The sequence below is a fragment of the Cydia amplana genome, chromosome 27, assembly GCF_948474715.1.
Source record: "Cydia amplana chromosome 27, ilCydAmpl1.1, whole genome shotgun sequence".
NCBI classification, from domain to species: Eukaryota; Metazoa; Arthropoda; class Insecta; order Lepidoptera; family Tortricidae; genus Cydia; species Cydia amplana.
The window spans coordinates 7,309,895-7,320,687 of NC_086095.1; the positions used below are offsets into that span (position 1 = coordinate 7,309,895).

At 38.2% G+C, this 10,793-nt stretch overlaps 1 long non-coding RNA gene across 1 annotated transcript; it reads right to left on the reverse strand.

Moving 5' to 3' along the window:
• Window positions 1-18: 18 nt before the first annotated feature.
• Window positions 19-6,858, reverse strand: LOC134660552 (uncharacterized). The gene is made up of 3 exons (XR_010097886.1): window positions 6,608-6,858; window positions 554-686; window positions 19-82 (listed from the first exon to the last, which is right to left on the reverse strand). It is a non-coding gene; the product is annotated as an uncharacterized LOC134660552 (long non-coding RNA).
• Window positions 6,859-10,793: the final 3,935 nt, after the last annotated feature.

Genomic DNA, 10,793 nt, shown 5'->3' on the forward strand with positions numbered 1-10,793 from the left:
TGGTCGGGGGAGGGGCGGGGTGTGGGGGCAGAGGGGCGGGGGCGGCGCGGGGCGGGCGGGGCGCGACGCGGACTACGTGCACCTGGAATAGAGAGAATATTGCGGTTAATCACATGGTGTGGAAAGTACACAAATTCGGACATAATGCAATACCACTGTTACCCGCATGTGTGCGGCTAACCTGTATTAACATGCCAAAAGGGCATTATTAATTGCATTTAAGAGCTTTGCCGGAGTAGCTAGCCATCTTATCTTTGTCTATAAAACTGTTGTATGATGTATTGTATACTACCACAGAATGAATTATACGAGTAGTATGTACCGTACAGAAAGGACGCTTCCTACAAAACCGAAGTTTAACAGCGATTCAGGAACGATTCATACCGTCCCTTTCTATTGTATCGCCCTATCCTATCGGCTATTTAGGGTTGTCTAAATTCAAGTCATTATCTTATCAAGTCAAGTGTCAACCCTAATAATTGCCCGGAGGAATGCTGAGCCGAACGGAGCCGAGAATTCCCGAAAGAACGTGTATCCCACTGTTAGTACATACCTGCTTGTGCCGCTTGGTGTGACGGCACGCGCGCAGAGCCAGCAGCGCCAGCAGCGCGGCGAGCGCGGCGCCCGCGCCGGCCGCGGCGGGGGCCCACATACCGCCGCGGCCCGCACTAGTGCGCCGCTCACATCTGCCATTATAACGACCAGATTTAAGGGACGTTTTCATTTAAATTTTCAAGAAAAATAACTTCTTCTAATATTATAACGAAATTATATTTCCATAGATGTTTGGCCGGAAAACATTCGACTTTCTTTTTAAATCTACTTATTAAAAAATAGATTTAAATTTTAATAAAAACGTGTCGGCGTGGCCTAAGGACGATTTAAGAACATTTTATACATTTTCATTTCATACAAAGTTAAAAAAAAATTATAAGTAGATTTAAAAATAAAGTAAATGCTTTCCGGTAAATCATTGTCTATGGAAATATATGTATTAGAACAAATTAAATTATTTTCAGAAAATATTTTAATTAATTATAATTTGTTTTTATTTTATATCAAGTAGACACACTACTATAAAAATTATAACTTTAAATAAATGTCATATACTAAGAAAAAGTATAAAAAGAGTAAGTATAGTAGTAGTAAGTTTTCTGAAAATAATTTAATTTGTTCTAATACATTGATTGGCAGCGCCATCTCTCTCGCTAACTCGGTATCACCTGAGATGATTCAGTTAGAAGGTCGAACCATACTGTTCTACCTTAGAGGTGGCCAGGGGGCGCCATAAGCCTTCAGTAAGAAGTGCATATACTTGGAAAAATTCGACCTATGCCGCTGTGGCCCGGTGGCCGAATGGCACAGGCACCTGCCGCGATAGCAGAGGACGCTGGTTCGATTCCAGCCTGGGGCACTGGAGGCCTTGGTCACTTTTTCTTAGTATATGACATTTATTTAAAGTTTATGGAAATATAGTTTAAAAGTATATCTGACAGGCCACCTCTTAAACCTCTTTGTTTCATATTTGTATATGTAAAGGGGTCCAAAAACTCCTCAAAATATACTTGGAGGCACAACCGTTTGCGACCGTACTTCCGGAGTACTGTCATACAAACATGTTTACCAAATATCACGCGAGATGGCGCTGTACCGGAAGCGGCGATTCCTCCTAATCCTACTTCGCGCTATAGAAATGTTAATAGGGATTGTATATAAGGGTTTGGGATTATTTTTAATACATATATTGGCTTTATTTGTGACTGCTGGTGCTGGTCGTTTATTTTCATAGTCAATCCTTCACGTGTAAAGAGCGCCCTTTTTAGGGTTCCGTACCTCAAAAGGAAAAAACGGAACCCTAATAGAATCACTCGTGCGTCTGTCTGTCACACCCTATTTTCTCCGAAACTACTGGACCAATAAGTTGAAATTTGGCACACATATGTAAGTTTGTGACCCAAAGATGGACGTGTAACGTAAATAAATGAATTTTAATAATGGAGGCCATTTTTGGGGGGTAAATGAGAGAAATAAAAAATTAAGTTTTTTAAACTATATCGTGTTACATATCAAATGAAAAAGCTCATTGTAAGGATCCCAGATATATTTTTTTTATAATTTTAGAATTAATAGTCTAAGAGTTATTCAAGAAAATAGGCAAAAAAATGACCATTCCCCCCCCCCCCCTTATCTCCAAACTACTGGGTCTAAATTTTTGAAAAAAATACACAAAATAGTTCTTTACCTATAGATGACAGGAAAACCTATTAGAAATGTGCAGTGAAGCGTGAGTCGGACTTAATGTACGGAACCGGCCAAGTGCGAGTCCGACTCGCACTTGGCCGGTTTTTGATAAAGTTAGGATGTGCATACCCAATTTTTATCTTAGAAACAAGTCTGTCATATTTTAACACACACATAAATGAACAGTCTGTATTAAACACTCGTCTCTGCCAGGGACCTTGCAAAGAAAACATACGTTTCACATTTCCGCAGCAAGACGGAAGAACGTGACGCACTTTTATTAATAGCCGTGTTGACAAACTCGATGGCAATAAGGAAAGGTGTTCTACATGGTGAGCTTAGTCATAGAGAAAAAAAAACCGGCCAGGGTTCCGTACATTAAGCCCGACTCACGCTTGACTGCACATTTCTAATCGGTTTTTCTGTGATCTATAGGTAAATAACTATTTTGTGTATTTTTTCAAAATTTTAGGCCCAGTAGTTTCGGAGATAAGGGGCCCCTGGTCATTTTTTGCCTCTTTTCTTGAATAACTGCTAAACTATTTATCCTAAAATTATAAAGAAAATATTTGAGATTCTTACAATGAGCTCTTTCATTTGATATGTAACACGATATATAGTTTGAAAAACTACATTTTTTAATTTTGTCATTTACCCCCCAAAAATGGCCGACATATTTAAATTTCATTTATTTACGTTACACGTCCATCTTTGGGTCACAAACTTACATATGTGTGCCAAATTTCAACTTAATTGGTCCAGTAGTTTCGGAGAAAATAGGCTGTGACAGACGGACAGACAGACAGACAGAAACACGAGTGATCCTATAAGGGTTCCGTTTTTTTCCTTTTAAGGTACGGAACCCTAAAAATACATAAGAGTGCTCACTCCATACATCAGTTATGGTCTTATGGTACCAATAAGACTATTATTTTCATAGTCGACATCTAACATCGAGTAGCGGAATTATCAGTACTGCTACTGAGTGTGCTCAGATGTTTCTAACAGGGATGTTGCGAACTTCCGCATCCGCATCCGCAACCGCGGAACTTCCGCATTATTTTCAACATCCGCATCCGCATAACATCGATGCGGAGCTTATGCGGTACAGGAACGTCTTAGCGGCGGCGTAAGTGCTAGGTAATTTCATAATTACCTATAACGAAATCGTCTAGATCCAGAAAAGGCAGCCAAGTTACTGTTTATTAAATATAACGCACCTATATTCTTGTTCAAATACTAAACGTTTCGTTTTTTTTTAAATAAAAAAATACTAAAAATGTAATATTTGACGTTTTCTAAGTACCTAATCTTGACATCCGCATCCGCATCCGCATCCGCGGATGTGAGCCTTTAAAAATCCGCATCCGCATCCGCATCCGCGGATGTCAAAAAATCGGCATCCGCAACATCCCTGGTTTCTAAATAGGCAAGCCGATGGGAATCGAGTTATATGGACGCTCCGCCACTGCTAAAACCTCCACTGTTTCCACTAGAACTGCACTGAGCAAGGATAGGTATTTACCATGCTAAGCAGCAACATATTATTTTTTAACATATATTAAGAACTAGGTACATTTTTTTAGGAATTCTGTAATTTATTCCGTTTTATTCCGTTTTCGCGTGTTTTTACATCATGAACTTGTAAAACACGCAAATGTCTGATATGAGTCAAATCATCCCATGACACACATTTCATAATAAAAAACAGTTCAAAAATAAACCTAGCTGAACTGCTGTTTTTTTTTATTGTAAATGTAAAGCGGACAAGGGGGTCTAAAGACCTCTTACGAAGTATGGATGGTTAATTACGAGGTAAGCTATTATTATTATTATTGGGGTTTTGTGGGCCTTTGAGTGTCGCTTCGACCAAGCTATGATCTATTGTGACAGCCCTTTAAAGTTCACTACTGATGCCCGTTGAATCCAGGAAGCTCCAGATTCTTTGGGCCATAATGCTCTGTACCTCATAGGGTTCCAGTATGTGTCGCCCTAGGTAGGTACTTCTTTTGGACATTAGTGGTCCGCAGGAACAGAGAATGTGCATAGCAGTCTCCTCTGACTCCTGACAGAACCTGCATGTCGCATCTTGTTTTTTCCCTATTCGGAACATGTGTTTGTTCAACTTGCAGTGTCCAGTCAAAATTCTAGTCACCGCGCAAGTTTTGTGTCTTTTGAGCCCTAGAAGCTCCTTAGCAGTTTTGCTGTTGAACCCTTTGATTAGAGCTTTCGAGTGTTCTTGTCCTCTGACGAACTTCCACCAATCGATTGCTCTCGCTTTTTCCATGTTGTTGAGCAGAGAATATGCGTCCCGTTTTGTGATTCCACAAAACGGTTCTGGGCCGACCAGGGGTGTATCTGCACCCTTCCTAGCAAGTTCATCCGCTTCTTCGTTTCCGTTAATGTCGGAGTGCCCTGGTACCCATCTAAGTATGACTTTGTTGGAGTTAGCCAGTGCATTTAGGTTTGATTTACAGTTCTGGACTAGTTTTGAGTTTGACTCAAGAGATTCTAGTGCCAGCAGAGCAGCCTGGCTGTCTGAGTTGATGTAGATATGCTGGTGTCTCAGGTTTCTATCCAGGTTGATCTCCGCACATTTGTTGATGGCGAAGACTTCTGCCTGGAAGATTGAGGCCTGTGTGCCCATGCTGACGCTAACTCTGAGCTTAGGTCTCTCACCATAGATCCCACATCCTACATCATTGCCTTTCTTGGAACCATCCGTATACCAATTGAGGCTTCCCTCTTCGACGAACATTTGGTTGTTAGACCATTTGTCTCTAGGAGGTATTTCTACTGTGTACAGTTTAGTGAAGTGACATTGAGTGTGCGTGTCATCTGTGGGCATGCTAAGGGTTCTATTTGCAAAAACCCAGGCCTTTAGTTTGGTTAATGCTTGAGAGCGCCATTTTGGCCTGTTTAGCGTGCAGACTCTGTAGATGCACTGCTTGGCCTCCTTTTGCACCTGCAAGTGGAGTGGTATAATGTCCAGCAGTGCATCTAGGGCCGCCCCCGGCGTCGAGGAGAAGGCGCCTGTTGCTGTTAAACAAGCCGTGCGTTGCAGGCTGTTTAATGTGTCTATTGCTGTCTTTTGGCTGGTTTTGTTACACCAGACTGCGGAAGCGTAGGTGATAATTGGCCTCACTACGAGGTAAGCTAAGTGCCGGATTAAATGTGTTAAAAACAAAACAAAAAAATACAAGCCTCATTGTCTCATTAAAGTCCTAAAAATTCAGCATAAGAATAAAATACAAAAAGATGATGTTGTATGGTGATCATTTTTGCCATAAAGTTTATCTAACGGGCTGTGCACAAATCACGTGAGGTGTTTTCGGCTACTTTTTGACCCTCCCGCCCCCTTGGTGATATCTTTGGCTGCAAAACTCGCAACGGAGCTAGCAAAACCGTGGCATATGACAGTTTTATGTCAGGGTTGGCGATTACAATGAACCATTTTGATTAAACTTTATTGTAATATGTAAGATGAATAAAATTGAACTAGAACATTATTGACTGTCTTTGGATATAACCTGGTTTAATTTGCTATCAAAAGCAAATAAATTAACAGGTCAATATCAATATTAAATGACCTTGTTTCAATGCGTTTATATTGTTTATTATAACGATTTTTGTCATATTTCTTTCAAATGTTAATATGGAATTTTATTGCTAGAAAATATTGGTGTGTTTGAATACAGAGAAAAAAATCTATTTTGTATTTTAATTTGTTCCTAGTCATGATAACCCTGACATACGACTGCCACAGATTTGCTAGCTCTGTAGTTTACACTGTTTCATGACAACTTACTCAGAGCAATACATCCACACCAATGACTCAATTTCAACATTTTCAATTTCCATATTTTGGAATATTTACTGCACTACACACAACTGAACCACACAACTAAAATGACATCACTGCTAATCTACCATCTTCACAACACTATTTAACCTCCAAATCGCACTGATAATATCGTGCCAGACCAATTTAAGACGCGTGCGACGATCGTAAGGACGCGAATCGCGTGACTAGCGGATTCTATTTACAGCTTCTGACATACTCGATTGCCTGACCGCGCAAAAGACAACGAAAAAGGCTTCTAATTACCTTTGTTTCACCTTAACATCGTTAAATCACGATCTTTAGACGTAATAAAGATGTTTTTATAAGGTTTAGATATTATTTATGATGAGAAACTACGAAGATAAATTACGTGTTTTAAAAACGATGTTACGGGAACACAGTATATGGTAGAGCATTGAAAATAGTAGATTACAACGCTACAGTTATTAAAGTTTCTAGGAGTATATAATTATAACGCTAAAAGTAAGAAGATTAAGAGAAAATTTGTAAAATATTACTCACGGTGCATTGACGTTATTGTCGTCAATACTTGCAGTTTTAAACCCTTTATAACACTATAGTTAACTATTTATAAGCACAAAACACTTGTTTTATGGCACCACAATACTTCACTATCACTAAATTTTCGTTTATTTGGCAAATTTTATAGTAATTTTGCTCATTATCGTAAGCACTACTCGTCGAAGTTTTGACGTTCAGCTAGTCAGCCATTTTTCTTTCGGGACAACAAAAGCAAATAATGTTGCTAGCGTAAATTTCCATCTCCCCTTCACGAAATTCTAAAATAGTAAGTAACTTTTAACTTAATGTTAACTTTTGCGTTTTTAGATATTTCTGAAAATAAGTTACTTATACTTGGTCAACCAAATCTTGTCAGTAAAAAAGGCGCGAAATTCAAATTTTCTATGGGACGATATACCTTCGCGCCTACATTTTACAAATTTGCCGTCTTTTTCTACTGACAAGATTTGGTTGACCATCTATAATTGAACACTGATTAGTCCGCGCTTTAATGTAATCTGTAAATATAATTACTATATGTTGATAAAAGTATACGTCTAGATTGTATACTTTCGAATAGTGTTCGATTATATTATTAGAAATTGAGACGTCACAGCAACTGGCTAAGGTTGTGAAATCGTTATTGACGTCACAAATAAATTATTTGCACAAGTCATCATAAATACAACATGCATTGTAATAACTTATCATAATCTGCTAATGCGATGCTGTGGTAATCAAAATATGACAAAACAAAGTAATACCTACATATAGATGCATAAATAAATAAATAAACTGTTTATTTAACTAACTAGGTATAATTTAAAAGTTGTCTTAAATACGTGGTCTGCTGACTGTACATTTCTCGCAGAACTATATAATGAGTAATGACCACTAGGACTGAAAGGATCCTACGCGACGACCACGAGGTGGAGAGGCCGTGGCAATAGATGGCCCCCATGGCCCCTAACAAGTTGAACCAGTATTCTAGTTGAAATAGGAGAATCGTTGCATGAAAGCCCCAGTGCCTTCTATCTCACAATCAATGACAATCGACAATCGTAAAATAATAATATGCCTACTTGAATAATAAATAAATAAATAAAAATAAATAAATATTATAGGACATTCTTACACAGATTGACTAAGTCCCACAGTAAGCTCAAGAAGGCTTGTGTTGTGGGTACTCAGACAACGATATATATAATATACAAATACATAAATACATAGAAAACAACCAAGACTTAGGAACAAATATCTGTGCTCATCACACAAATAAATGCCCTTACTGGGATTCTAACCCCGGACCGCGGCTTCACAGGCAGGGTCACTACCCACTAGGCCAGACCAGTCGTCAAAAAACTAAACAAACAACTAAATAATAAACTATAGTTTGTCAAAGGACTGTCTCATTTCAAACATAGACAGAGAGAATCATACTATCGTCGTCTTAGACTATACCCAAACGAAAACCCAGCAACCTAGTACTAGCACCCAAAAGGAAAGGATGAGTATACATAGTTTTGTTTGTTCTTATTTACTGACAATTTGGTTTGTTTAGTCAATTTGTGTAATGATGTCCTATAATATTTATTTATTTGACCAACTATATCTTTAATGCTTGTGAACCACTTCATAAATGTTCCTAGAAAAATAAATGTGCAACTGAACACTTCGTTCTTTCTTTTCTTTTTTTTCGGGTGTAGTGTATTGTAGGCGGCCACAGGCTATGGTGACGTCGGTGACTGCTTTCCATCAGGCAGCACATATACTTGTTTTCACTAAATTGGTTTAAAAAACGGTACATTTGTACACTGTACAGTCACCATCCGATATATCAAGGAGGCCAAGGTGTTCACAAATATATGAACAAAGCCCCAAGACGCTAAAATGCATGATAGAAATTTTGACCATCTTGGCTGTTCCGATATATCTGATAGTGATAGTGAAAGTCTTTATTTTTCGATTTAGGCATATTATGATCCAAAAACTACCACCGTTCTAAGTTAACCCTACACCAAATCCCCCAGAAACTCGGATCCCTTCAAAATATATATGTATGTACCTATATCAAATCTTATAAATACCAACATAGTTCTTGACGGCGACTGTATCATGTCGTCACGCTATGACGTGTCAGGTTCATCCCATGAGGAAGACTCAAGCTATGCGTGACGCCACTCGTTATGTGGTTACGAATACTATTGCAATGTTTCTGTGAAATGGGAGGTGTCCCAATCGTATGTAATTCTAATTAGCATGAGTCATTTACTATAGTGTTACCGACAGTCATGAGGGGACATTTATATAATAATTGGGTATTCATGGTTCTACTAATTGGAAAGCACGAATTAGTTGTGTTGTGAAAATCCATAGGTAATAATGAATAGTGGTTTATCGATATTAGATTTTAGGTGCCGTGAATTCACAGTTGGTAGACAAGATGCCAATCGTAATACACACATACATACATTACGATACAAGTGCGAAAAGTAGGAAATTCGCACCATATGTACTGTAAAACTATTTACAGTACATATGGTGCTACTTTACCGCCCTAGTGTGGTAATTTCCACAATACGTGCCTATGTCGAAAATGTAAAGGAGTAAAACGTTGTACAATACAAGTGCGAAAAGGTAATTCGCAACTTGTGTCGATTTAAAACACTCCCTTCGTTCGTGTTTCAATTTATCGCCACTCGTTGCGAATTTCCTATCAAATTCTCCCGAATTCCAGGGAAAATCTTACCCCATTCCACCCCCGTTGCTCGGGGCTCCATTGAGCCGCGCGCCTGCGCGGACGAGGGCGCGGCCCTAACTAGGGCACTGGGGCATCGACTGGCCCGAGCCTAGGTCACCAGTGCACCTCTATCCACCTCCCAACTCTAAAAAAGCTTAACCATACACAAAAAACAAGGAACTCTGAACTTTAGCGCGCTTTTTCTTACGTTCGTTTTTTTTTCGGGGTTGCCAGGAGTTTTAGTCGTTTTGGGATTTTCGGGTAAAATCGATTGATAAAGAGGATGTAGTATTTTGTTTTTGTGCCAGTTATTGTAATTTGAACTTTATGGCAATGTGGTTATGGTTGTTTTAAGAAGGCAATGATGTGAGATATGTTTTTTCGTAATTTTGTCCTAGTTTTCATTGAGGGTAGATGGAAATCATTGATGGGTGACGTTGATTATGATTGATTGCAAATCGTAATGGTTTATACAAGATGTTATAGAGTTAGACCAAGATAAGTCTGCAACGATTTTGATAGCACAAATTATGACTTTAAAATCTTAAATAACACTTGCACAGCTTGCACTGCGTGTGCTATCAAAATCGTTGCAGACTTATCTTGGTCTAACTCTAGCAGCTTCGTCTGTGTATAAGTATGTAAATTAAAAATAAACTCTAGTATAAAAACATAGGAAGTCACATTTCACTATTTATGCCTGTACAGATAAGCACCGTTTACGCGAAAATGTGCTCCAGGCATATCAAGGCATGAAGACCGCCTTTTACATTATTGTCAGTAAAGTTCTAATAAATAAATATAATGCTGTTACGTTTTCTAGTAATAGTAACTCTAAATGCTTGCAATAAAGACATTTTTGATTTTGAAAAGAAAGTGTTTTTATTAGGTATATACATCGTGTTTTTAATGAATTCCGTTAACTTCGGGGTATGGTTAAGTACGTTTAAGAGAACTAAATGGCATAGTTGTTTCAAAAAAAAATTTTTTTTGTTTTTTTACAAAAAAAAAAATTACCTATGTTTAAAAACTAATTAAATGTAGCATATAGCGTTGTTGTAACACGGGCATTACATTTAACTCAACCAAACAATTGAAATCTGTGACATATCAATGTCATTTCGAACATCGATCGACCGAGATTGTAAAGTTTAGTAGCAAATGTATGAACTCATTCTAAACACTAATCAATATGTAAACCGGCCCTAAGGCAAGTACACGCTTGTAGAGGCCTTATAGGAAAAAAATAAATTATTGATTATCTCCGAAATTGAGTTAATTAGAATATCGGTGTCTTTGAGAAAGTTACTTGATTTAAGCTCAGGAATGCACCCTTGAAATTAACGGAAATAAAAAAAAAACACGGTGTATAATACACTTTTTATGTTGGGAATATTTTTTTAACCCTAGATTTCTTAATCTACGGGGAGAAAATTAAGAAAACAG